Here is a 26658-nt window from a genome sequence, read left to right as displayed (position 1 = left end):
AGACAAAAGCTATTTGTACCCTTTATTGGGTTCCCAGGAGAGAAGAAGTGTCAATCATCACTTGGTAACCAGGTTTTACCTCCTACTTGTCCGGCATGGCCTCAGCCACCCCCAGAGCAGGGGCCTGCTCAATTTTGCATCTTGCCTGAATGAGTCTCTAAATGTGGTGGAGAAGATATTTGTCATTGGTTAGTAATGGCATCATAGAGGATCACAGGGAGACTACAGTTATTATTCTTCTACAGAATCTGTATGAGGCTGAAGAGAATTGTGTACACAAGATAATCCTTTGCTTTCACAGTCCTAACTGTACACTTGACCATAGGGTCTTGAGTAGAAGGAGTACCTCCTGGAGTTGGGGGCTGGGATATAGTAATGGGAGTGGGAAGGGAGTTTAGGGGGTAGATGTGTAGGATCCAGAAGAGATGGGATAAGAGTGTCAGGCAATGCCACCACATGTGGGCCTCAGAGCCAGAGCTATCGTGCAGATCTCCCTGTTGTGATATATTGTAACTCTGAATCTTTTTGATTTGAGGGACAATTACCCTTCTTGTAGCCTTAAGCCCCATCAGTAAAAGAACTGATTAATTTTGTATCCTTAAAGTCTGGGGCTTGTATAGACAATGCCTTCATAACTTCCTCACCATCATGAAGGCGATGCCCCTTCTCTTCCGGTGCCTGTTTTAGGAACTGGGAACATAGGTGTCGTCCCCTTGAATGAGAGGCAGGCCTAGAAGTTTCTGCAGCTGTACAGTGGAAAAGGCTTTGCAGGAAACTTCCTGACTAGTCTGGTGTGTATCCTTGTGTAACTGGTACCTCTGGCAGAGCTGGTTGGCTTGCCACAGTTGCTGAGCATTGCAACAGTGTCAACACTACAGGAGGGAGAGGGTCCCATGGTGTTCTGACTGACATGGAGAGGTGTGGAGCTGGCAGCTTTGAGCTGGTAGGTGCATCTGGACCAAAATTTCTTCCTCTGAGGGAGCTAACAGTGAGTTCTTGCTTGGTGTCCAGGCTTAAGCTTCTTTGCAGCCCATGTGTTCAGAAGTTGGGAAGTTTCTGTTACCTGATAGGGAAGCCACCCCAGAGGATTGAAGCCAAGAAACCCTGTGAGTCAGTAAGTGGGATGTGGTCTGAGTCGTCATGTGGTCCCATACAGATCCCTCTGACTGTTCATCCAGTAAATCTCGAGTTCTTTCAGATGTTAGGCAGCTAACATCAACACAAGGCCAATCAGTTTCACAGAGTCTTTACTTTGGAGGACTTCATCTTTATTCCATGGTCAGCAGTGAGTCCTCTTTGAAAGATGTGAAGCGTAGTTTGTAGTACATTGTGGGTCTCACATTGCAACAGTGCAGACCCTTGATGAGATGAGTCCCTGTCCAGGAGCTGAGGTGGCTACGAGTGTCTAGCCCTGTGTGCTGCATAGGGTGGGATGGTGAGGGCCCTCCTCAAGCAGAGACCCTCCCTGGATCAGGTGTCTGCCTGGCCAGCCTTACCTCAAACATAAAGTATATCCTCAGGCTTTGCCACTGCCTCTGACAGGGAAAGTAACAGGTAAAATGACATCAAGGGGAAACCCATCAGAACCTGTGGTCAAAGGGCTAGGCACCACTCCAGCATCTGGTACTTTCTTTCATTCACCATTCATTATGAAGTTGTACATTCCCACTCTCAATTCCTAGTCTGCCTATTGTTCTGGGAGACTACTCTACCTTTTCTTGAAGACCAGTGCCCCCTGATTTCCCCATAAATGCTTCAGATATAATGTGCATAGAGTGATCACACCCAGGCCAGCTTTGCCTGCCTCGCTTTTGGGTTCTTACCTGATCAGGATGTCCATCCCAGTCTCGTTTGTTTTTCTCAGAGTCGGCAGTCCTGGGTTGTTGTGAGCCTGCAGCCTAGTTTTTGATCCAGGCTATGAGTTCTTGTCCTGTGCTTCTGCAGATGAGGCAAAAGCACCCGGGGACATCTCACTCAGCAAAGAGCAGTGGACTTTGGGACACCACAGAATACTGCCGGGACCGCAAAGCCTGCACACTCTCTTCTCTCTCGTAATATTGGTGATTCTCTTGGTGGTTTTCCTGACATTTCGTCGGTCACCCATGGGACAGATAGGATCATTCCTGGAAATAAGAGCTTCCAGTTGATAATTACTAGCAGCCTCTGGGTACTTATTTAGGACTAAGCGTTGCAGGACCTCGTAGAAAGAAAGCTCAGTTCACGGTGGTGCTGCAGGCTGGTTCAGGTTACCCCATTCATGGCACAGCAGCAGTTGCTGACTTCTCTCTTGGCAGACATTGGAAGGAACAATTTGTGATGCTACTATTCTATGCTCAGATAGCCTGCTTAGGTCAGCAAGGGTCTGAGGGCCATTAAGTCCTTTCTGCCTGAGCAAAGATCTCCCCACATTGGTCATTCTTTCGGCATCCTTAAAAGAACCCTTGCTCACCCTACAATAATGATTCATGTTCTCTCAATTCTAAGAGCAAGTCTGATCTTCACAGAAATTTTAGCTCTTTTCCTGTAGGCATTGGCATAAATCATATCCATAGAAATCTTCAGGCATAGCTGCCCTGGGTGTAGGTGCAGAGCAAGGAAATACAAGTGTATTCATGAAGAGTGGGTTGAGATGTAGGGTTTAAAGCTTTCCAGGGTAGGGTTTAAAGAGTGAAGAAAGAAGAAAAAGGAGAAGGAAGGGAAATGAAGTCTGGCCTCCTGGTCCTTGCCAGATGGATGCCTAGCCTTGTGAACAGCTTTAAACTATACTCTTATGGCAACAAGTGTTCATGGGCACAGCAGGTACCAGGTAAGGAGTTCTCCCTACAAGTAGGCTGTGCCAAATTACCCAGAGTATGTGTCACAGAAAGAAAAAATAAGACATACACAAAGCATACACAAAGAAGAAGTCAATCCCTGCAAGTGATGCACACCTCTAATCACCGCACTCAGAGGCAGAGGCAGAGCAGAGGCAGAGGCAGAGGCAGAGGCAGATAGAGCCCTGTGAGTCTGAGGCCAGCCTGGTTTATATGATAAGTTTAAGCACCACCAGACCTACATAATAGAGAGACCCTGTCAATAAGCAGATACACATGACTAAAGAAAGGAAGGAAGCAAGGAATGGAGGGGGAAGAAAAGAAGGCAGTCAGGGAGGCTACAAGACAAATAAGGGATCACTCTGCAGAATGCACCAATTCACACAGACTATTGGATGACACTGTGTGTGGGAGCACACAGATCTCATAAAGTCGAGTGAAGATCAAAACTCTACTGGTGAGTCCTTGTGTATAAGAGTGGGTTGTTTTGAGGTATAGCTCTGGGTGTTCTGTGATGAGCACTTGGTACTCATGATCAATATATCATTCTTGTTCTTAATAATTGGACCTCACACTTAACATGAGTGAATAGTGCTACAAGTATAAAGACCAGAGTCATTTAGAGATAATTCTAAAAAGTATTCAGACAAGTGACATGGCCTTCACTCATGGCCGATGACTTCCTCATGTCCTCAAACCGTAGGGTCAGAGATAGACCTCTGGACCTATGAGATGGTTGAGAAGGTAAAGGTGTTAAGAAGGGCAACCTGACAACCTGGATCTCATAGTGGAAAGAGAGACCTGGCTGCTGAAAGTTGTCTTCTAACTCTGTATTTGCAATGGCACTTCTGCACATGGCAATAAACCACACACACACCACTTACAGAAAGTAGAAAGAAAGGAAAGGAAAACGAGAAGAAAAGAAAGCACAGCTTTGACTGAGTTCTAGAAAACTACCCCACCAAGGTGAAACCAAGGGCTAGGAACCATCAATAATCGTCCATTCCTTCTGCAAACCCACTCAATGAAAAGTGGAAGAGACAGAGGCTTGCCGTCATCATTCTGCAATGGAGCACAAGGTCCCAGGTGACTGAGAACCCCTGGTGCCATGTTGTGCCGTGGTAGCAGTCACAGTAGTCCAAATCCCAGTGTCATAGGGAACTAACTACTGCTCTTCTCTGGGTACCCGTCCACTTCTTGTCAGTGTCCATACCAGCCAGCATCATCAGCTCCATTCCACTCGCATGGCAGACACGATTCTGCTGTCCCTGGCTTCATCCTGCTTTCCAGCTAGCTAGAGAGGAGCAAGGGTCTTACCAGGAGTGTAGAGTGACATTCCCCCCCACACGGCACCACACCCTCCCGCACCTGTAGCAATGACCACACCCAAAGGGGCGTGGTCACAGATGATGAAGTTGAGGTTAATTTTGAGGTCCTGACCCCAGGGTTCTCTCTTGGTTTCAGTGGGGTCAAGGAGAGCAGCCTGGGTGTGAATCCTTAGAAGCTGCGGGTCACCGGTTTCTCATGTAAGGGACTTCTCCTGGAATAAAATTAATCTGCATTTAACCTCATCCCACGTATCTCAATCTGTGCATCCATATATGGTGTCCAAGTGTGATTTTCACAGAGCCAGCAAGACATCTGCGCCTAAACCCTCCCTCTCCCTCTGCCCCTCTGCTAGTCCCTTCAATTAGATGCCCTTGAGCACTTGAGTGCTAGTTCCTGCCCCCTCTCTTCCCCTTGCTAGCACATACTGGCTTCCTCCTCAACCACAGACCTGACTCCTGAAGTTAGTCCGCCATTGCCCACATGCTTCCCAGTTGCCCGGCTTTTCAGCTCCTGGGAGCAGGTTCCCAATGGTAACTCCTCACTGCCTGCCCCCCACAGCCACCCCCTCTGCTGGCTACATTCTCCTGCGGTGTGGGCAGAGCTGATAACTTTGAGCAACTCAGAGAACTGGGGATTGGAGGGGGGTGAGGGCCTGGCTGCCTGCATGCCCCCTGCTACACTGCCAAACTATAGGGGCTCCCTGGAGTCTCTGGGATTCTCTATGGATTCTCTGTGATTCACGTGAGCCTCGCCTTTTCCTTTTCCGGAAAAAAAAAATCACTTGATATGAATTACCAGAAAGTTTTGCTTAGAATTCACAGAATCTACCAAGTTAGAAACAAACTGGTTGCACCACATCTTGTGGCCACACTGTGTATGGCAGGAAACCTTCGCCACCTGCCGGCCAACCGTAGTTACTGCAAGTTGAGACCGAAAGGCAAAAAAAGAGCATCATGGTTAAGAATAACAGGTTTCTACTGAAAGCTACCTCCCTGCACTCTTTGTATTTTAAGCTAATAAATATACCTATCCCTAATAATGGTGATTAATTTCATAATCCACATAATATCTTTAAAGAAATGGTTTGAGAAGAGAGCAAAGAATAAGGAATGTGTACAAACCATACAGATTTTACCGCAACTAATGAGAACTTGGAATAAAAAGTATTCAGAATATTGAAAATGGCAATGGAGTTAAACTAGATAAACATAAACTAATAGACAAAATTTGTTTAGAATCTGCCACTTCAACAACCAAAACAGAAAGAGACAAGGGAACATAACATTAGAATACTAACGGAAACAACTCGCTCCGTGTCTCATGACTCCACAAGCAAAATACAAAGACTGGAACATCAGATTGAAAAACTAACCACAGGACTTGTTCCATGTCTGAGCATAATGACAAGCTAGCAGATAGAACATTGTTTCTGCAAGGCAGTTTACATGCCCTCAGATAAATCTAAGGATGAGAATGATAAATGCTTAGAATCACATATAAAGCAAGAGAACAAGAACCTGACTGATTCAATGAAATCTTTAGAAAAGTATATGATCCAGGAAGTTCAAATGCTCAGAGAAACAAAGGTGAATAGATTGAAGGCCCTAGAACCTTCAATCTGATACACCAGAAGAAGAGTTACAGGTAACAGGGCAACAAAGAGATTTAAAATTACCTACATCTGTCAGAGTCCTCAGAGACATAACTAGGGTCATTTTGCCATCTCCTATGGCTGTCCGTGTAGCTGGTACTGAAAACCAGCCAGGAAAAAAAAAAAAAAAAAAAAAAACCACTCAAAAGGCTTTGCTGCATGCAAGTGGGAACCAATATGTAAGAAAGATTAGAAGAGATAAAGGAAGCAGTAATCTCCTTGGGCATGCACTAACCATATGTGAGGCACTTAGTAGAGTCATGGGCAGAGGTAATAGGGTGACCCCTAAGGACTGGGATCAATTAATATCAGCTTTCTTTGAAAATTCATCTCAAGTTAAATGCAGGGCTTCATGGAGGGAAGAAGTAAAAGCTCTTGAACTTCAGGGCTTAATGAAAGGTTATAACACTCCCCAAGATAAAATTCTTGGTGAGGGTCTTTTATGCTGACCCAGAAAGTCAAACTGCCTCTTGTCTCTGTGCAGTACATCAGCTATGAATGTTTGGGATAAGGTTCATGAACCAGTGGAGAGAAGAGAACCCTATACCATGGTGATGCAGGAACCCAGAGAATGCTTTAACATATTTCTATAAAGATTATCCAGAGCAGTACAATTAGAGGTAGGAGACCCAGAAGCTAGGTGAATACTCATAGAATCCTTAGCTTATGGGAATGCAAATCCACAATACAATGCTTTGGCCATTAAAGATCTGATCAGCACCATTAGATGAATGGGTCCTGCACACAGCCAACATTGACACTTGGGTAGGAGAAGCGATATCCAAAGGTTTGGAAAGACATCAAAATAACAGGTGTTTTAATTGTGGTAGACTAGGACATCTAAGAAGAAATTGTAGGCAAAGCATTCCTAGAAATAACACTCCTTATAGGAATGAATCAAACAGAAAGCCGAGGTTCTATAGAATTTGTGGCAATGGCCAACAGTGGACCAATGAATTTAGATCGACCAAGTAAGGACAAGTAAGGACCCCCTTACAATCAGGAAACTCCTTGGGTGGGGGCTCTCGATGGTCCCCATGTCATTCCCCGTCACTATAGAGGACAATCCTCTCCAGGAAGATTAGAAAGTCCATTGTCTATTGAAAAAATATCATGCTGCTATAGATGGTAGATTAGGTTACATATGGAGGGGTGAATCAAACAAATAAACAAACAAACAAAAAAAACAAGAAAAAAGTACATTTTGGCAAACTAGTATAAGTAATCAATGACCCAAATTAAGAGAACAAATAAATAAGATTATGCCAATGGGCTTGGTAGACACAGAGATAGATGTAACCATTATAACTCAAAAATCTTGGCCTCTAAGATGGCCCCTGCAGGAGGCAAATGTTCACTTCTTAGGTGTTGGAACCCAGTCTCAGGTAAAGTGAAGCATTAGATGGGTTCAATGTATAGGACAAGATAGGAAGGACAGAGAGGAAGGCTGGGCCATATGTGTAGCAATGAATTGAAGGGGTTATGATCTATTACATCAGTGGAATACCCACATTAACATCTTACAGTGTTAGATATGAACCATAAACAAACCCATGGGTCTAGAAAAATATGATAAAGTACTGTACAAGACAGACACCAAATATCCAGGCTGTACAAAAACAGAATACAAGTGCCAAACTAACAGAGGAACCAAAAGCCCTACCCTTAAAATGGCTAACAGATGAACCTCTCTGGGTGGGGCAATGGCCTATGAGCTCTGAGAAGTTAGAGCCTTTAGAAAACCTGGTTTAGGAACAGCTAAATGCTGGACATATCAAGGAATCTACCAGCCCTTGGAACTCTCCTGTATTTGTTATCAAAAAGATATCTGGAAAGTGGAGAATGCTTCCAGACCTGAGAGCCATCAATAAAGTAATTCAGCCAATTGGCTCTCTACAGCCTAGAATGCCTTTACCTTCTCAGATACCCAAAGAATGGTCTATTATAGTTATTGATTTAAAAGGTTGCTTCTTTACTATATCTTTACAAGAAAAACAGGAAAATTTGCCTTCACAGTACCAACTTACAACAGTTCTCAGCTGGTCAAGAGATATCAGTGGAAGGTTTTGCCCAGGGGAATGTTACCTAGGTCCACACTGGGCCAATAGTTTGTGCAAAATCCTTTGGAAATAATTTGTAAACAGTTTCCACAATTTATAGTTTACCATTATATGGATGGCATATTTTTGCTGATTCTGAATTAGAAATGTAAAAAAAAAAAAAAAAAAAAAAAAAGTTTGAGGAAGTAAGAAGTTTTACCTATCTGGGGATGACAAATTGCCCCCGAAAAAATTACAAAGAGGGGAATCTATCAATTACTTAGGATATAAAATAGGTCTACAGAAAATTAGACCACAAAAAGTACAGATCAGGAGAGATCGATAGCAGACTCTTAATGATCTTCAAAATTTACTAGGAGAGATTTCCTCAACTACAAACCATTATTGCAGTAGAAGTGCATGATTTGAAAAAACTTGAACATGGCCCTAAAAGGGTACAAGAACTTGAATAGTCCACTAATACTATCAGCTGAAGCTGAAAAGAAATTAGGAATGGGTAGAAAAGAGGATACTGGAAGCACATGTGGATTCCAAATTAGACTGTATTCTGGTTATGTTACCATCTAGAGAATACCCTTCAGGGATTGTGATGCAGAGGAAAGATGCCCTATTAGAATGGATATTTCTACCACATAAACAGAATAAAAAACCAGAAATGTACATAGAAAAAATATCTGACTTAATTTTAAAAGGTAAATTAAGAGATTCTAATACCTTTAACTAATGTGGGAATTTCCTCTTACGGGGAGAAAATGAACACTGGAAAAGGGCTTGCAGTAACTTTTTTTTGGAACAGCCAGCAACAACAATTATCCCAAAAGTGAAAGAATCAAATTCATAAAGAAAACAATTTGAGTCCTTCCACACATTGTAAGGAAAATACCAATCTCTGGAGTCTCTACGTGCTACACTGACACAAACAATTCAGGTAAGGCAGAACATAAATCAAGAAATATAAGTAAAGCCCTTATAGCTCTGTACAAAAGGCAGAATTGTTAGCCATTTTCATGGTACTTACGCATTTGACAGAACCCCTCAATATAGTCCCCAACTCTCAATATGCAGAGAGAGTCGTTTTACACATTGAGACTGTTGAATGTATTCCCGATGATACAGAATTAACTTCATTGTTTATACAGTTATGAGAAACAATGATATATATATATATATATATCACACATCAGATCCTGATGGGAGATGTCATTCTATAAATATAATTCATAGGTTGGTTCATAAGTTCATGGTTAGCCATGAGGAAAGCAAGATAGGCGGGACAAGGAAACTAGGAGAGAGGAAGTAGAGGGAGGAGATTGAACATGGAGGACAGAGAGAATGCCAACCCCTCTCTCTGGTAAGATAAGACCATGTGGAAGTACTTAGATTAATAAACATGGGCTAATATTTAAGACAGAGCTAGCCTATAAGTGAAAGACCCCAAGAGTTTGTGGAGCCTGTCAAGGGAAGGCCCTTGCCCCAAGAGACGAGACCGGACCACTGGATGCAAGTGCAAGAGGTTATTTATTGTTTACACACAGGTACCTATGGACGCCCTAGTCTTTCGAGAGACTAGAGAGAGCGTGCCTGGTTAAAGCATATGCAGTTTATATAAGGTTGGTGTAGCAAGAAGCAGGCTTACAGAAGCAGAAGCATGGCTACAGGGATTTCATTGTTTCATCTAAATGTAGCAGTTGTAGTTAACCAAGGACAGTTGGTTATTCGGGTTGGGCACAAAGAATACAAAGAATTCAGTTATGACTCTCTCAGCATCCCCGGATACCGTCCTGCTGACCTTGCTTTAGTCCAAGCTGTAGACCACAGATACCTGGTTGGCGTTGGATGAGAGCAGCATCTGGTTCCCTCCTGTACTTTTCTCATAACTTGACCTTGGCAAATTAGCAAGAGCAGTTTAAACAGGCAATAAGCATAGTGGGAGTCTTTCATTCCCCCTTTTTCTATTAAATGAATAAAACCTTTTATTCACTGTTGTTCAGTTTCTAATTGTTTTAGTCTCTGATATTGTTGGGTCAAAACTAAGGCTTGAATTACTGACAAGCGTTCCTTCATGAACTGTATTAGTCTTTTCAGAATGCAGGGACCAAAGGTAAGAATCAAAAGGAATATAATTAGCGGTCCCATGATGGTGGATATCAGGGTTGTGAACCAAGGGAAGCAATTAAAAAGTTTTTCAAACCGTCCCTGTTGGGCCTCAGATTCTTCCTGTCTCTTTTCCAACCGATCCCATAGTTTGTCTAGGGTCTCAGTCACAACTCCTGTTTTGTCCACATGAAAACTACATTTCTCTTTGAGGGCAGCACATATGCCCCCCTTCCTTTAAAAATAGAAGGTCGAGTCCCCTCCGGTTTTGGAGAACCACCTCAGATAAGGAGACTAGGGAGTCTTTGATATCTCTAATGGATCTTTCTATTGTCTTTAGGTCTGCAGTCATAGCAGTATGAAGAGATTCATATTGGCTGACTCGACTCAGGGCTGCTGCTCTGTGCCTATTCCTGCTGTTATTCCAGCCCCTAGAAGAAGGGCCAGGGGTTATACTGACAGGCTCTCTCCTGTACCTATGTTTGTTTTCAAAGAATTTATAAACAGTTTCAGAAGTATGATAGATTATACGAGGGTATAATTCTACCAGAACACAATAATCAGAAGCCTTATTCAGGATTTGTGCTGAAATGCAAGGAGTCAGTCCAGTGCTACATGCCCAGTAGGTTCCATTGGGAGCTGAAAGAAAATAATTGCCAGGGGTAATTGGCAGTGTCTGATTACATAGCTTCTGGTGGGTCTTGGGTATTGTGCCTAGGCAGAGCCCCCTGCCCTGTGACTTCAGGGAGAGTCAAACTAAGACCTGGTGAGTCCAAGCATTGCTGAGGGGGACTGGTATGGTTTAAAAATTTTTCATTAATAGCTATACCTTCATAATGGGGGGGTTGGAAGGAGACAGAGCCAACAGTCTTTGGCCTGGTCAGGGCATGTAGCGTTGAGGGCTGTGTAAGCCCCTTTAATTAATTTTAATAGTCTATCCCCGGTACCTGGGATTGGGAATAAGTGGGTGTTGCTAGGGGAGAGTTGGCTGTGGCCTGGAGGGAAGTTTTTGGTCTGTAAGCACAGAGTTTGGCCCTATGGCTTGTGGGTCAGGATCTCTAATTTCCAGGCGAATTTTAAAGACAACTCCTTTGTCCAGGCCTGGCAGATACCACCTTAGCCCCCAAGTCTTCCCCTGTGTCCAAACCGCATAGTCCTTTTTCCCATGGATGGTGAAGTCAATTCTCAAAGGGAGACAACGGGCTGACTCACAGACCCAACCTCCCACATTGATGGGAGGGTGGCAGCTTTTCCTGCCCAAGGGGGGGCGAGTGTAATTTCGGCGCACTGTTATTAGATCCCAGGACGAGCTGGGCTTCCAATAGGCACTCCCGGTGGTCTCACATCCCCAATTTTTACAAAAGTATTCCTGATGCCCCCACATCCTGACCCCCTAGATTGACTCAGCTGAGGACAGACATAGAAGTCTGATTGGGCTAGAAAACATCGGGTCTGGGGGGTTGCTACAGCCTATCCATCTGTCTTCTGTTCTAGGCATGTCCTTTTTAAGGGAGTCTGCACCATAAGTGGGGATGTCCCAAGTGTCCAGTCCAGCAGCTAGTTGGCAAAAGTCAGGGGTGAGACTAGGCCACCAGGTGCCAGGTAGATTAAGGCCAGAGGTTGACCAGTTTGGGAAATCACTTGCCAGGTCAAGAGCGGGGGAGGGGGGGGGAGGCATGGGGAGATCTCGCTTCAGAAGCATTTAAACCTATGTACAAAAGCATGCTTGCTAATATTGTGAACGTAAAAGTCTTATCTTTAAGGGGGTTTTGAGAGCGTTGAACTTTCCATGTTGTTTCAGATGGGGCCTGGTCCTGGGTCCGATGTTCTGGTTGTCTGGCCTTCACGTGGGATGTGTGGATCCAGGCAGCAATCCCGTCCACTTTCAGGGCGGTGGGAGTTGTCAGGAGCACAGTGTAGGGGCCCTTCCAGCGGGGCTCTAAGTTCTTAGTCTGATGTCTCCGAACCCAGACAGAATCGCCAATCTGGAAAGAATGGGGCTGACAAGGGGTTCTTTGTTCCTCCCGGATGCGGCCGCCAGAGGTTTCCAGACCTCTTCTTGGACTATCTGTAAGGCTCGTAGATGTGCCTGCATGGAGGGGGTGTTGCAAAATCAGAAATGCCAGCATCAAAGAATGATGCAGCTGGCAGTGGACTGCCATATAGGATTTCAAAGGGAGTTAGGCCATGAGGGCCTGGAGTGTTTCTGGCCTGATAGAGGGCCAGAGGTAGGAGTTGTACCCAGTCCTTAGAGCCAGTTTCAAGCGTTAATTTGGATAAAGCCTCCTTAATGGTTCTATTCATTCTTTTTACATGTCCTGAACTCTGGGGTCTGTAAGCACAATGTAATTTTCAATTTATCCCCAGCAACCTGGCAACCAGCTGACTTACCTGGGAGACGAAGGCAGGCCCATTGTCTGATCCTATTACCTGTGGCATCCCATATCTGGGAAAGATTTCTTCCAATAGTCTCTTGGTGACCATTTTTGCAGTCTCATGTTTGGTAGGAAACGCTTCCATCCATCCTGAAAAGGTGTCTATAAAAACCAGTAAATATTTATAACCATACATTCCAGGTTTGACTTCAGTAAAGTCTATTTCCCAATGGACACCAGGCCTATGGCCATGAAGCCGGGTCCCAGGATCCAGTTTGGTTTTTCCTTGGTTGATCTGGGCACAGGCCAGACAGTTAGCAGTTACTTGTTCCAGTAATAAATTCCGATTGGGAAGGTAAGTTTCAATTTCTTGTCTATCTAGCAAAGTTTTCATTTTTTTGGTGCTCAGATGAGTCAGTTTATGGAGGTGGTCTATTAATATTCTTGCCATTTTTATAGGCAGTATGGTCTTTCCTTGGTAGACCCAGCATTGCCGATTGGGGTCATAATCTGCACCTAGTTTCTGAACAATGTCCAAATCCGTTTCATCATAGTCTCAATCTGGAGTCTTAGCTGTTTCCTTTTCAGTCAATATGGTTATATTGGCTATATGGTTATATAGTTGGGGGCCTAAGGCTGCTTGTTTGGCTGCTTCATCAGCCAGGCTATTTCCTTTTGCCTCCAGGCTTTCCCCTTTTGATGTCCAGGGCAATGCATTATACTCAATTTCTTAGGAAGGAACAGGGCCTTTAATAATGTCAAGATTTTATTTTTATTTTTGATTTCTTTGCCTTCTGATGTTAAAAAGGCCCTTCTCCGATAAATTTCTCCATGGACATGGGCAGTGGCAAAGGCATACCGGCTATCAGTGTACACATTAAGCTTCTTACCTGCTGCCATCTGGAGAGCCTGAGTCAGAGCAATGAGTTCAGCTCACTGAGCAGAGGTGCCTCCGGGGAGTGCAGTGGCCCATATGACCTCTGAGGCATTCGTCACTGCAGACCCTGCCCGTCTCTCACCATTTAGCAAGTAGCTGCTGCCATCTGTGAACCAGGTGTAGTCTGCATCGTTCAAGGGCTGATCGGTCAGATCAGGCCACATTCCATGCATCTCTGCAAGGATCTGCTGACAGTCATGGGAGGCTGGTCCCTCTGGCAGCGGTAACAAGGTGGCTGGGTTCAGGGTTACTATTGGCCCAAACTGAACCCTGTCTACATCCAGGAGCAGGGGATTGATAGTGAGTTAGACGGGCGTTAGATAGCCATCTATCTGGTGGCTGACGGATGAGGGACTCAACTGCGTCTGGCGCCAGTATGGTCATTGGCTGTCCCAGAGTCAATTTGGTGGCATCCTTGATTAGGACTGCAATCGCTGCCACCATCCCGGAGACATGGAGGCCATCCTGATGCAACTGGGTCTAATTTCTTAGACAAGTAGGCAATGGGCCGTCTCCAGGGTCCTAACCTTTGGGTTAAGACTCCTTTTGCATAGCCCTGTTTTTCATCAACAAAGAGTTCAAAAAGCTTGGTGACATCTGGCAAGCCCAGGGCTGGTGAGGACAACAGGACCCGCTTGATAGCATCAAAAGCCTGCTGTTGTTCCTCAGTCCATTTAAAAGGTGTGTCTTGCTTGGTTAGCGGGTAAGGGGGGCCGCTATTTCTGTGAACCCCAGAATCCAGAGTCTACAGAAGCCTGCAGTCCCCAAAAATTCCCTAAGTTGACGTTGGTTTTGGGGGATGGGTATACGAGATATAGTTTCTTTGCGGGCAGGTGTCAACCATCTTTGCCCATCCATTAGCTTGTATCCCAAATAGGTGACTTCCTGTCTACATATTTGAGCCTTTTGGCAGAGGCTCGATACCCCAGGTTCCCCAGTGTTCGTAATAGGGCCCCAGTACCTGTTGTGCAGTCCTGTTCAGTGGTGGCTGCAAGGAGGAGGTCATCCACGTATTGCAGCAGGATCAGAGATGGATGCTTGATCCGCAAATCTGCCAGGTCTTGGTGAAGGGCCTCGTCAAAGAGAGTGGGGCTATTCTTGAACCCCTGGGGTAGGCGTGTCCAGGTCAATTGCCCTGAAATGCCCAGTTCTGGATCCTTCCATTCAAAAGCAAATAAAGGCTGGCTCTGGGGGGCTCAGCCTCAGGCAGAAGAAAGCATCTTTCAAGTCCAGAACAGTGTACCAGGGATGAGTAGGAGGCAGGGTGCTTAGTAGGTTATAGGGATTTGGCACCGTGGGGTGAATGTCCTCCACTCGCTTATTGACTTCCCTAAGATCTTGGACTGGCCTGTAATCCCCGGTTCCTGGCTTCTTTACAGGCAGAAGTGGAGTGTTCCATGGGGATCGGCAGGGGATCAAGATCCCTTGGTCTAATAGTCTCTTAATGTGAGGCTTGATTCCTTGATATGCCTCATTTGACATAGGATACTGTTTAATTGAGACAGGGGTGGCTGTTGCCTTCAGGAGAATTATTAGGGGTGACTGTTGTATGGCCAGCCCCATGCCCCCTGTTTCTGCCCAGGCCAGGGGGTGTTGTTTTAACCATAAGTCCATTCCTTCCTGATGTTCAGGAGGCTTTTTAAAAAGTCTATATTCATTTTCCAATTGTAAAGTCAGTATTTGAAGTGGAGCCCCTTGTGGGCCAGAGACTTTAGCTCCTGATCCTTCAAAATGGATCTGTGCTTTTAATTTAGTCAGTAGATCTCGACCCAGTAATGGATATGGACAGTCCGGTACATGCGAAAAAGGAATGTGAGACTTTACCTGATGCGAGATGAACTTTCCTCTCCGTGGTCCATCGGTATTGTTTTTCTCTGGTGGCTCCTTCTACCCAAGCTGTTTTGGTACTCAATAGCCCGTTCGTTTCAGTGAGAACTGAATGTTGGGCTCCAGTGTCCACCAGGAAGGTCACTGGCTGCCCCCGACTCTTAAGGTTAGCCTGGGCTCAGGGGAGGGGGGGGTTCCTGGCCCCGACTGCCCTAGTCCTCATCTAGGGCTAGAAGCTGAGTTGGTCTTGGGAGTCTGTCTCCATGCCTCTGAGTTTTAGGTCTCTTAGGGCAATCTTTGACCCAATGGCCTTTTTCTTTACAGTAGGCACACTGGTCTCGATCTACCCTGGGCCTCCTTTCTTCTCCCTTTCTTTCCTGACTTCCTGCATTATGATTATTCTGAGCTACAGTGGCCAGGATTTTGCTTAATTCTTTCCGGTTTTTACGATCTCTTTTTTTCTCTCTCTCTCTTCTAGCTCCTTTTTTAATTTGCCCTCTCTTTCCTCCTGCAACTTTTTAAGTCTTCTTTCTTTTTCCTCAGGTGTTTCTCTCTTATTAAAGATCTTTTCTGCTTCCTTTACGAGATCCTGCAGGCTATAATCTTGTAAATTATCTAGTCTCTGCAACTTAGTCCTAATATCTGGAGCCGACTGCCAAATGAAAGCCATAGAAACATTGCCCCTTTGTTCATTACTATCAGGATCAAAGGGTGTGTACATATGGTAGGCTTCCTTTAGCCTCTCCAAAAATGCAGTCGGAGTTTCCTTCAGTCCCTGGGTTATCTGTCTTACCTGAGCCAAATTCGTGGGACGGTGTCCAGCGCCGCGGAGGCCCGCTATGAGCAACTGGCGATAAAGGCGCCGGTGTCCCCTACCGGCAGCAGTATTGAAGTCCCAATCAGGACGATTTAGGGGAAAAGCTTCCTCAGTTTCATTAGGCAACTGAGTGGGTCTCCCATCATCTCCTAAGACGTTCTTTCGAGCCTCCAGGAAGACACGTTGTTTTTCTTCTGAGGTTAGAAGGACCTGCAAAAGCTGTTGGCAGTCATCCCAAGTGGGTTGATGGGTTATTAGGATGTATTCAATTAGATTAGAGAGAGCTACAGGGTCTTTGGAGAAGGAGGGGTTGTTAGATTTCCAATTATAGAGGTCGGACGCCGAGAAAGGCCAGTATTGAAATTGGCCTCCTGGTCCGGCAGTCTGGCGCAGGGGAAAGGCTCGGGAGGTTCCTTCTGTGGCTGTCTCCCTTCTACCACTGAGTCTGCCAGCTACTGGGGAGTCTGCAGTAGTGTCTTCTTGTCCGTTGTCCAGGGCAGGAGTGGTACTGGTACTGTCTGGTTTGTCCGGACCCCTTTGCCGGGCATCACCGCCACCTACAGTGCCCTGGGTAGGGGGCTGATAAGGGGGGTGATTCCGTCTTCTGAAAGTAAATCTATAAGATCAGACTCATCAGCAGGAAGAATAGGTTTGGAGTGAAGGGTTTTCTCTTTCTTGAGGACAGGATATAATTGAGATTTGGCAGAAGCCTGGAGAGGGAATGAGTGGTACAGAAGAAGGCAAAGGAGGAGCAGTGGGTCCCTGTGAAAGTGGGGCCACATCAGTCTCGGGGAAAGATTTAGAAGGGGGTTTGGAGTTGACAAAGAGAGCCACCCAAGAGGGTGGGTCAGAGGCCAGATTTTCCCAGGTGACAATATAGGCCACCTGGTCAGGGTGTCCATGGGGCCCGGCATCGAAGACTCATTCCTTTACCTGCAAGATAATACCAAGGTCGAAAGTCCCATCACGGGGCCAGCCGACGTTAAATGTCGGCCATTCAGAAGCACACAGGACTTGCCATCTCTTTTTTCTTTACGTCCATTGACTGGTTGTACACTCGGCCCTGGGGTCGCTCCAGTGACCTAGGGTCAGACTCAAAGGGGTAGTTACAGATTGTCCCATGTCTTTTTCAAAATAAAGAAGCAAGTAAATAGACAAGGCAAACAGATCAGAGAGACAGCCGGCACAGAGACGTGCTGCGCGACTTCGGCGTAAAACCGAAACCAGATACTGAGTTGGAGGCACAGAGGGTCTTAAGCCCTCTGGCCCCTCCAAAACCACGAATCCCTGGGACTCGTTGTGGGCTCCGAAAAATCGGGAGCCCCAGATCCCTGAGACGTCTCCCAGGGTGGCGGGTAGAAGTCTGAGCTCGTCAGCTCCTTCTCAAGCCACCTACAGACTCGACTAGCCTAGCCAATTACCAATCGCTGCGCAACAAGCAACAAGTAAAAGACGTATGAACAAGACAACAAAGAACAGAAATTAAGCGCTGGCCAGCTTACCTCCCAGTGGGTGTCAGTGTCAGTCTCCAGGGGAAGGGTCTCCAATCTCGGTGGAACCTCCAATGAAAGACCCCAAGAGTTTGTGGAGCCTGTCAGGGGGAAGGCCCTTGCCCCCAAGAGACGAGACCGGACCACTGGATGCAAGTGCAAGAGGTTATTTATTGTTTACACACAGGTACCTATGGACGCCCTAGTCTTTCGAGAGACTGAGAGAGGCGTGCCTGGTTAAAGCATATGCAATTTATATAAGGTTGGTGTAGCAAGAAGCAGGCTTACAGAAGCAGAAGCATGGTTACAGGGACTTCATTGTTTCATCTAAATGTAGCAGTTGTAGTTAACCAAGGACAGTTGGTTATTTGGGTTGGACACAAAGAATACAAAGAATTCAGTTATGACTATCTCAGCATACTGGACACTGTCCTGCTGACCTTGCTTTAGTCCAAGCTGCAGGCCACAGATACTTTGTTGGCGTTGGATGAGAGCAGCACCTGGTTCCCTCCTGTACTTTTCTCATAGCTTGACCCTGGCAAATTAGCAAGAGCAGTTGAAACAGGCAATAAGCATAGTGGGGGTTTTTCATAAGAAATTAGTAACTGGCCAGCAGCTTTATATCAAATACAGCGCCTCTGTGTGTTATTTGGGGGCTCCTGTGGCTGTGGGTCCAGACAGGCAGGAAACACCTACACATAACAAGATCCCCATATGAATCTACCAGCTGATGAAATGGATTGCGAATTAAAGGAAGTGTGCTAGAGGTCTCAGAGTTTCATAAAAAACACACCAAAAAAAAAAAAAAAAAAAAAAAAAAGACAGCAAAAAAAAATTTTAAAAAAGGATTTTTCCATCGGCAACAAGCTAAGGATATATCAAATAAATAAATTAATATCCTACTTGTCCATTCTGTAACAAACTCCTATACCTCCAGGTAGCAATCCTAAAGGTATACCTAGAAGAGGAATCTGGCAAATGGATGGTTTCACTTTGCAGAATTTGGAAAACTAAACTATGTGCCCCATTTTCAGGATTTCAATGGGCCACTGCTCTGAGTTCTGAAAAGTCTGACTCTGATATCAAACACCTCTTAGAGGTAATGGCAATTATGGGTTACCTGCACAAATAACTGACAAGGCTCTGGCATATGTGTCCATCAAATTGTAATGTTCTTTTGAATATTATAACATAAAGCATAAAGCTGGTATACCACACAATCCCACAGGACAAGCACTACTTGAGAGATCTAATTGCACTTTAAAGGAAATGCTCTATAAGCAGGTTGGAGGAACCAAGACCTGCCACCCCCTGCCCCCCTAAAACACACACACACACACACACACACACACACACACACACACACACAGAGATTACTTAATGCTTTACTAACATTAAACTGTCTCATGATAATGAGAAGGGGAAAACAGTTGCAGTAAGACACTGAACAACAGAAAACAACTTTCTGCACTAAACCAGCTGCTGTACTTCAAGGATGCATTGACCTTGGTATGGAAACCAAGATATGTGTTACACTGTGGTAGGTGTTTCCTCTTTGTTTCTACAGGAGAAGAAAAGCTCTGGATACCATCACAGATGATCAACATCTGATTTTAAGAGGAGAAACCTCTTGATGGTGAGAAAAGAAAGATCGTCCACCAAGGTATATCCCAGGAGATGTATGGAGACCTCACAAAGGTAAAAGGAGTGTTTTGATCTTTCCTGGGATGAAGAAAAAAACCCCATCTCCAAAAAAAGCACAAAGACACAGAGCATGTATATGCCTAAAGAGGAGAGGGTAGCTATCCAGACAGAACCATCAAACAAAGGAGAATCTAATGCTATGTTAAAATACTTATAGTATACTCATATCCTCTTACCTCCTAGCACAGTCATAGTCCCTATATACATAAAAATCATATCTGGCTTTGGAGTTGAACTTGACCCTCCTTTCTCCAAGTTCAAACATGTTGTTTGAAGAAAATTCAGAGTTTCTGTCTCATATCAAAAGCCATTCGTGTAAGACAAAAGGAAACAAAATCTAGGACTCTAATATCTGTAAAATCCCAATTTTCTTCATTCTTAACCCATCCTTATTGTTACCTTTCCCTGAATGTCCACCTATTGAAGTTAAGCTTTCTGTGCTGATATTAATGTTTAAGTCCTCCACAGCAAACAAAAACGTTCCTAACAGCAATCTTTGAAGTCTCCCGAAGGAAGATGGGGCCCATTTCATCTATTCCATTTGATTCCACTTGATGCCTCTGAACAAACAAACATCACCCTAAAACCAGGTTGGGAGTATAAAGCTGGAGACATCTCCAGACTAGCTGGCTGAAAGGGTGCACCTTCTTGTTACACTGTGGCCACAGCTTCAGATGAGAACTTCAGTCAAGCATCTCCTGCCAAGCAGAGACTGGCTACAAATGTTACAGCAGGTCCTCTCCAGACTTTTGTTGCCTTAGGGGATAATATACACCTGCATAGGGTTGGGTTTTAGTTCTTTAGGACAGGGTATGGAAGGTGATGCTCAGACTCGGGTATCTCTTTTAGGTAAGTTTTGGATATGGGTGGGAAAGGTATGGTTAGGATGGTATACTGCCAGATTTACATATTATCTAGTGAACTAAGTTTAGCAACTGTTAGCTATAGATAATTTGAATTGCTAGATCCTTGATAACCTAAGTTGTTAGATTCTTGTATTTGGACTGTTCGGGTCCTCTTTCTGCTTATGATGTTTTGCACAGAAATATAAAACTGTCTGGATGTAAGTACATATTTTGAATGTTGATACAACTTAGGATATTTTATCATATTGCACATTACGGTTCTACCTTTAGTCAAGACATTTCAGGTATATGTCTGTTAGTGAGAAATGTATATATGTATATTGTTACATTTCTGAAGTCTTTGTCCTTTGGGTCATTTTCCTGTCTTCTAATGACTTGAGAGATTTTGATGATCTCTCCTGGATGCCTCACCAACCTTGGGGAGTGAGTGGGGAACGGGATGAGGGGCAGTTGGAGGGTGGTCATAGAAGGGAGAGGGTACTGGGATTGATATGAAAAACAATAAAAAATAATTTTGAAAAGGAAAAGCATGATTTTTATGAAATGAAAAGCATGGAAATTTCTATGGAAATGTGTTGTTTGCTAATGGAGGCTTCTCTGATTGTTGCTCCCAGTGCTAATGAATGGCTAAAACATAATCAAAAACAGCCCTAACACTGTCAGTTTAGCCAGAGGACAGTATACAATGCTCCAGAGGAGCTTATGATCTTCCTGACTTTGGTTTGGACAAGGATTACAATACTGAGTATGGATTCTGTGCTTGGGATCAAGTCTAATACAACCAGCATTGTTGGTTACCCCAACAACTGTAGTGTCAGTCTCTTCAGAAAATTTTTTATCATTGTAAATACCTAATGTAATTGGGTGATTTGGTGTAATTCCCTCAAGAACTGACACCTTGGACTATATTCTCTAAATCTCTAAATCAAGCTTTTTGTTTCCAAACTCCCTCAGGTCTCTTATTGCCTTCCCTTCAAGAGTGAAAGCAGTAGATAGACACTGGATGAACAGGAATCCAGTCTTGTTTTGGAAAATGCCACCAAGCAGTATTTTTACTGTGGTGGGGAACATTTGCCATCTGTACTATTTTCTCTACAGATTGTTATTTTCACTTTAATAACTGTCAATGAAATCAAATACTGGCATCACAGTATCAAATAGTAATTTTTCAATGACCAGTCCTCCTTAATATCTTAGTCCTTCCATCTTTTCCAGTGCTAGCAGGAGGACTACACTTAATTATGGATTTAGACAACATCAGCACTTTCAACAGTCCTGCTGCCAGTTGGAAATGGAAATTTGTCAACACTTATTTTGATATTTTAGACACGTAGAAAAATAGCCTTAGTTTACCCTGGCTTGCAAGTTGTGGCTCCCAGAAAAGGAAATAAAACAACTCAAAACCCACACATGCAAAAGCTGGGTGGAACAGAAACTATACTCCCTAGCCTTTACTGAGAATTTAATACCTATGCATAGGAGGCTTCATGGAGATACACCCATTGTATTTTGCAAAAACCATAGTTATTCCTGCACCTCCTATATTATTTAGCTGTTTGAAGACTTCATAAAATAACATTAAAAGATTTCTGGCTCTAATACATCCCTTGTAATTCCTTATCAACATAATGTAGATTATGTAGATCGACATGATTGCTCTTCAATAACCTCAGTAATGTCTTGTCTGTTATTATGTTGTATTATGTGCTTGTCAACTCAGTGAGAACTAGTAAATTGCTTGACATCCACACCCAAACAAAATGTTGCAATGCACTTAAATTTGTGAAGGTGTTATGGCAGGTTCTCGAGACCCCATACAGACAAAGACTGGACTCTGATGCAATAACAAATATTTCTTCATTTATTCAAGCAGCGAGGCTTGGGTCTCACTCCATTGGAAGGACATGAGATTTACACTGGCAAATCAGGGAAGCTTTAAAGAAATTGATCATAAGCGTCAAGGCCACAAATTGCAAAGTTTCCATAGTTACTCAAGATCCTTACAAATTACAAAGTAAAGCATTAACTATATATTTTAGCAAGATACATTTGAGCAAGATAGGGGTCCAGAGGGCATGAGTTTGCCAATTATCCCCTGAGCTGGGGATGTTTACAGCCAGCAGGTACTTTTACAACTGGAAATTGGTGCTTATCTCCTTTCTTCTATTCTAAAGAATGTTGACACAGATGGTGATGAGCTAACTCTCCTTTACTCCCAATTAAAAAAAAATATATTAATTTTAACTTTTAGTCTCTCAAAGATATATTTAACTCTTTGCGGCAAAAGCCCTGTTAAGACCTCTAAGATTCCAAAGCACAGCATTATTTTTTGAACCCCTACTGCCTATAATAAAAGACACAGAGCATAACTTTAGCATTGTGGTGCTCCTTGACGCCATTAATTATAATAATTACTGTTTTGTAAAAGGTTTTCATAGTAGTTTTCTCCTCCCAAGTCCCTGATCGTATGAACCTCCCTACTCCCAGGTTTCATATGCTCTCTGTCTCTCCCTGTCCCAGATTTGTCATCATACATAATAACAAAACCAAAACAAACCGAGAAACCCCAACGAAACAAAATCAGCAAAACAACAACAAAATGCACAAGAGCCCAAGTCTGCCTGAGATGGTGGTTGATATTCCATTGACACAACATTGGGGAAAACTGAGTTTGCCTTCCCAGCATTTGTCCATTACAAATAGCTTTTTAGTTAGTAGTGGATCATGTGTCCACTTCCCCTTCTCACTACTGGAATTTTGATCATTTGTGTGGCTGTCACCATGGTCTTTGTGTGTGGTAAAAAGGTCTGGAGCTCACTGCCAGGTTTAAAACCAATCAAACCTCTGTGCTGCACATCCCTGAGCTCCAAAACCCACCAGTCCCTACCCTGGAAATGTCCATGTCCAAGATAGCCTATAAAAGGCTTTCTTCCTACTCAGGTCTCTCCAGATTCCCTCCCAAAGAGAGGCAGCCACCTTCTGTCCCTTTCCCAATAAAGCTCTGGTGAGATTGTTGTGCACTGCAAGCTTATTGTATTCCCTGGCTTCTGATGCCAGGTTACCTTCCCTCCGGAGCTGGAACACGTGCAGAGGGCAAACCTTCACCTTAGAGCTACAAGTGAAAACCTCAGAATTGGCACAACACACCCACAGTCATGTTCTCATCACACAGGACAATTATTTTCCCTAGAAGGACAGAGGGCAGGAAACAAGATACAAAGACAGGAGATGGAGGAGGAGGGAGACGGGCAAGGGAACAAGGGAGAGGTGAAGGGGATATTTCTCCTGAGGGAGAGGTGAAGGGGATATTTCTCCTGAGGGGAACAAAAGACTGCCTCTGGATATAGAGGAGACATAGGTAAACATATGGTGGCTTATAATGATAAAATGAGGAACCCATATTAGGATGATTACCTGGGATGTTAATTAGGGCATCCAAATGTGACTTTCTGATGGCTGGTCTTCAATAAACTGCTAGCTGGACCTTGGTGGTCAGCCTCAGGAGGAAGAAGTGGACTAAGAAGGAACTGGACTGTTATGCCCAGTTCGTGGGACCTCAAAACAACCACCGTCCAAGACGAGACTACTGAATGCAAAAATAAAGGTTTCCTTAACTCCCAAGCTGCAGCAAGGATTCTACATGATCCAGAACTAGCTGAATAGTCTTACTGCTAAGGGGTGAGGCACTTAAAGGAAAAGCCCACAACACTGGAAGTCTCAAGATTACAAAGCTTCTGTGGTTACTAGGATAAAACCCTAAGTGTATGTTTGAGCAGAATACAATTGAGCAGGATATTGTCAGCATACAAATTTGTGAATTACCTCCTGGTCCAGGGATTTTTACAAGTGTGAGGTGATGTAGCTATCTCTTCTTGTTTAGGACAGAGAAATGTTGACACAGCTGGGGTGTGTTAGCTGGTCTTAGTCTTCCTGTCACATACCAGTCCTTTGTTTAGCCTTGTCTGTCTGGCTGCTTTTGGGAGCTGAGAGGAGCTTGAAAGTTTTCTTTTTCCTACATGGGCTTTGAAGTCTGTTTTTCTTATTTCATAGACCTTGGTTGCTAACTCTAGGAATGCAAGCTAAGGTTTTCAGCAAGGCAGAGGGAGTGGGGAAGATGGGTGTAATCTACCAGACCCATGTTTGCCATGCTTGAGCTGGTTAGAGCTTCTTTTCAGTTTATGAGTGAGTCCTGCGCGCTGGATAAGTGGCTGCTGTTCCCTCTAGCTGCTTCCAGTTAATATTGGAGCATTGCTGTGAGTGGACCCAAGGTAGCTGAGATGTAGGACACTGGAGGGGAGTCTGTGTCAGTCGAAGCCCAGGTTCTCTGTGAGGCTGCATCAGGATGTAGATTCCCTGGAAACAGCTGGGGCAGATACAGCCCACACTTGTTGAGGTCATCTTTTACAACTGTGGATGTTCTGATCCGAGAACATGGACGACTGCCATGCTGTGTCTAAGTACAGCTGTCTACTCCATTGACGGGGTGCTTCAGTTCATCCAGAAACCTTGTCCCACACTGAACCTTCCCTTACACTAGTGACAGACATACTGTCCCAGGAGCACAGCCAGGATGGGTTATTCCTGTGCCACAGGCCATTGGTGCCAAGGGATAAAGTTCTGTCCTACCCCCTTCGTCTCAAGCCTCCGCTCCTAAGGCTACTCAGGGAGGAAAGTTCCTCACATGGCCACCCCCATAAGCATTGGGGCTGGTGAAACAAACTCAGGAAGATGAAACAGGAAGATTGCTGTAAATATGAGACTAGCCTGGGCTACACAGTGAGCCCTCGTTTCAGAGTAGACAGACAGACAGACAGGCAGACAGATTCAAGGAAAGAGAGACAGCGGAGAGTGAGATCAGAGATAGGAAGGTAGAAAAGATCCATGGATGGATAAAACAGAGATTATAGAAAGATCATAGGTAGGTAGACCCCTGGCCTCTCCAGTGTAAAGCTTTCTTTCAATCTATGTGTATATTGAGAGTTCTATCTCATGCTAAAGTGAGGGCTTCAGAGCACTCTAAGCTCTGACTTCTGAGAAGTAGAGTCTGGTGGTAGAGTGCCAGATAGTTCAAACTGGTGAGGGCAGACTCAGACTCATAGCCTGCATGCCAGGAGCCAGCACTGTTGAGAGATGAACTTCCAGCTACAAGCCTTGCAGAGACAGAGGAAACAGCAAGTAGTGGATTTCAGTAGTTAAAGGTTTCAAGTGACTCCAGGCAGGAATGGATGAGCATACTGGCCTTGGCAAGGGGGTGGGCAGGGGTAACATGGAGGGCGGGAAAGAAAAGAGATGTGGGGGTTGTCTACTAAGATGGTGTTCAAAAGATGAAGCTCAGCAGGATCCAGAGTGGCTGGACTCTTTTGTACTAGGAGATCCTCAGCCATTGTGGTGAGAAGACGGGTCAGGCTATGGCATCCCACAATGCCATTGTTAGATTTCAAGGGTATTGACAGTGGCAAACCCCATCTTGACATCTTTCACTCGGGGTTAGATACTCTGTAGGAAGGAGTGGCTCCTTCCTATCCGAAGACAGAGAGGACTGTGTGAAGTACTAGAGAACACAGGAGGACCTGAAGCTTCCCAGAGGCCTGCCTTTGGGATCCCTCATGAGCCCCTCCCTCCTTCTCTTAAGCACCAGGACCTAAGAAATGTTTTTTGTTTTGTTTTGTTTTATTCCTCATCTTAACCTTGTCCTCTGTTCTTCCAATATCTTTCCAGGTGGAAATGGAACCAGAGAGTTCCAGACACCCTGGACTGCGATTAAACAACCAGCAACCACAGGACTTGGCAGCACTTAGCTTTCTCGGGTCCCCCAGGGATGGTCAGGGCCCCGGACCCAGGTCAGCAGGAATGCCTCATGATAACGCAAAGTCCTTATCCCCTGACTGCCATGCACAACTCCTCACTGTAAAGGATTGGTGCATTATGCTCCCTGCGCCTGTCACTGGCACAATGCACTCAGGCAGTCCTCTGGTCAGCCCAGGGTTCCATGAGTACCAGTCTGCACACAGGTGGGGCAATCCCTTTAAAAGAAAGACCTCTGCCCACTTAAGCTCTCTTTTCTAGCTCCTGTCCCTCTGCTCTCTTCTCTTTCTGCTTTTCCAGCTCTCTTCCTGCTCTCTCTTCTCACTGTTCCCCTGGGGCAGACAGGGCGTTTCCTATCTCCTTCTTACCTTCTGTCCTCTCTCTATCTCTGTATCTCTTTACCTCTTTTCTCTCTCCTTCCCCCCTCCCTCCAGTTTCTAATAAAACTTCACTTCTCACTTAATCTCTGTGTGCCTGGCACTTTTGTCCCCCTGACTCAGTCACCCTCACCCATCATGGAACCTGCCATGGTCCCCATGCAGTGTCTCATCCTAACAGATCTACATGTTGTAAGACTGTCTCCTTCCAGCCCCAGGGCATAAGCAATCTGTCTCAACCTCCACCACATTCTGTACTTCCAACAGGTGCAGGAAAGTATCTTCTCCAGGTGCCACTTCAACTTGCCTCCTTGTCTGGGGAGCATAGCAATACTAACTCTGTTGCATCATGGCATTAGGTTTCCACTGAGAGCTTTGGTGTGTGGGATGCCAGCCAGCCAGGCAGCCCTTCATTCCCATGCAATGGGAAGAGTTTTCTACTTTGTCTCTCCCAGACAGCAGCAGCTTCAGTGTCAGCATTTGGGTACCTCCCAAGTCTCCATCCCTAGCCAT

General features: G+C 44.7%; 1 pseudogene; it reads right to left on the bottom strand.

Moving 5' to 3' along the window:
* Positions 1 to 24560, bottom strand: part of LOC127214706 (uncharacterized) — a 28832-nt pseudogene extending 4272 nt beyond the window's left edge.
* Between the last annotated feature and the right edge of the window lie 2098 nt (positions 24561 to 26658).

Source organism: Phodopus roborovskii, unplaced genomic scaffold, assembly GCF_943737965.1.
Source record: "Phodopus roborovskii unplaced genomic scaffold, PHOROB, whole genome shotgun sequence".
NCBI lineage: Eukaryota > Metazoa > Chordata > Mammalia > Rodentia > Cricetidae > Phodopus > Phodopus roborovskii.
The sequence above is the reverse complement of the archived record's forward strand: the minus strand, read 5'-3'. Positions and strand labels throughout refer to the sequence as shown.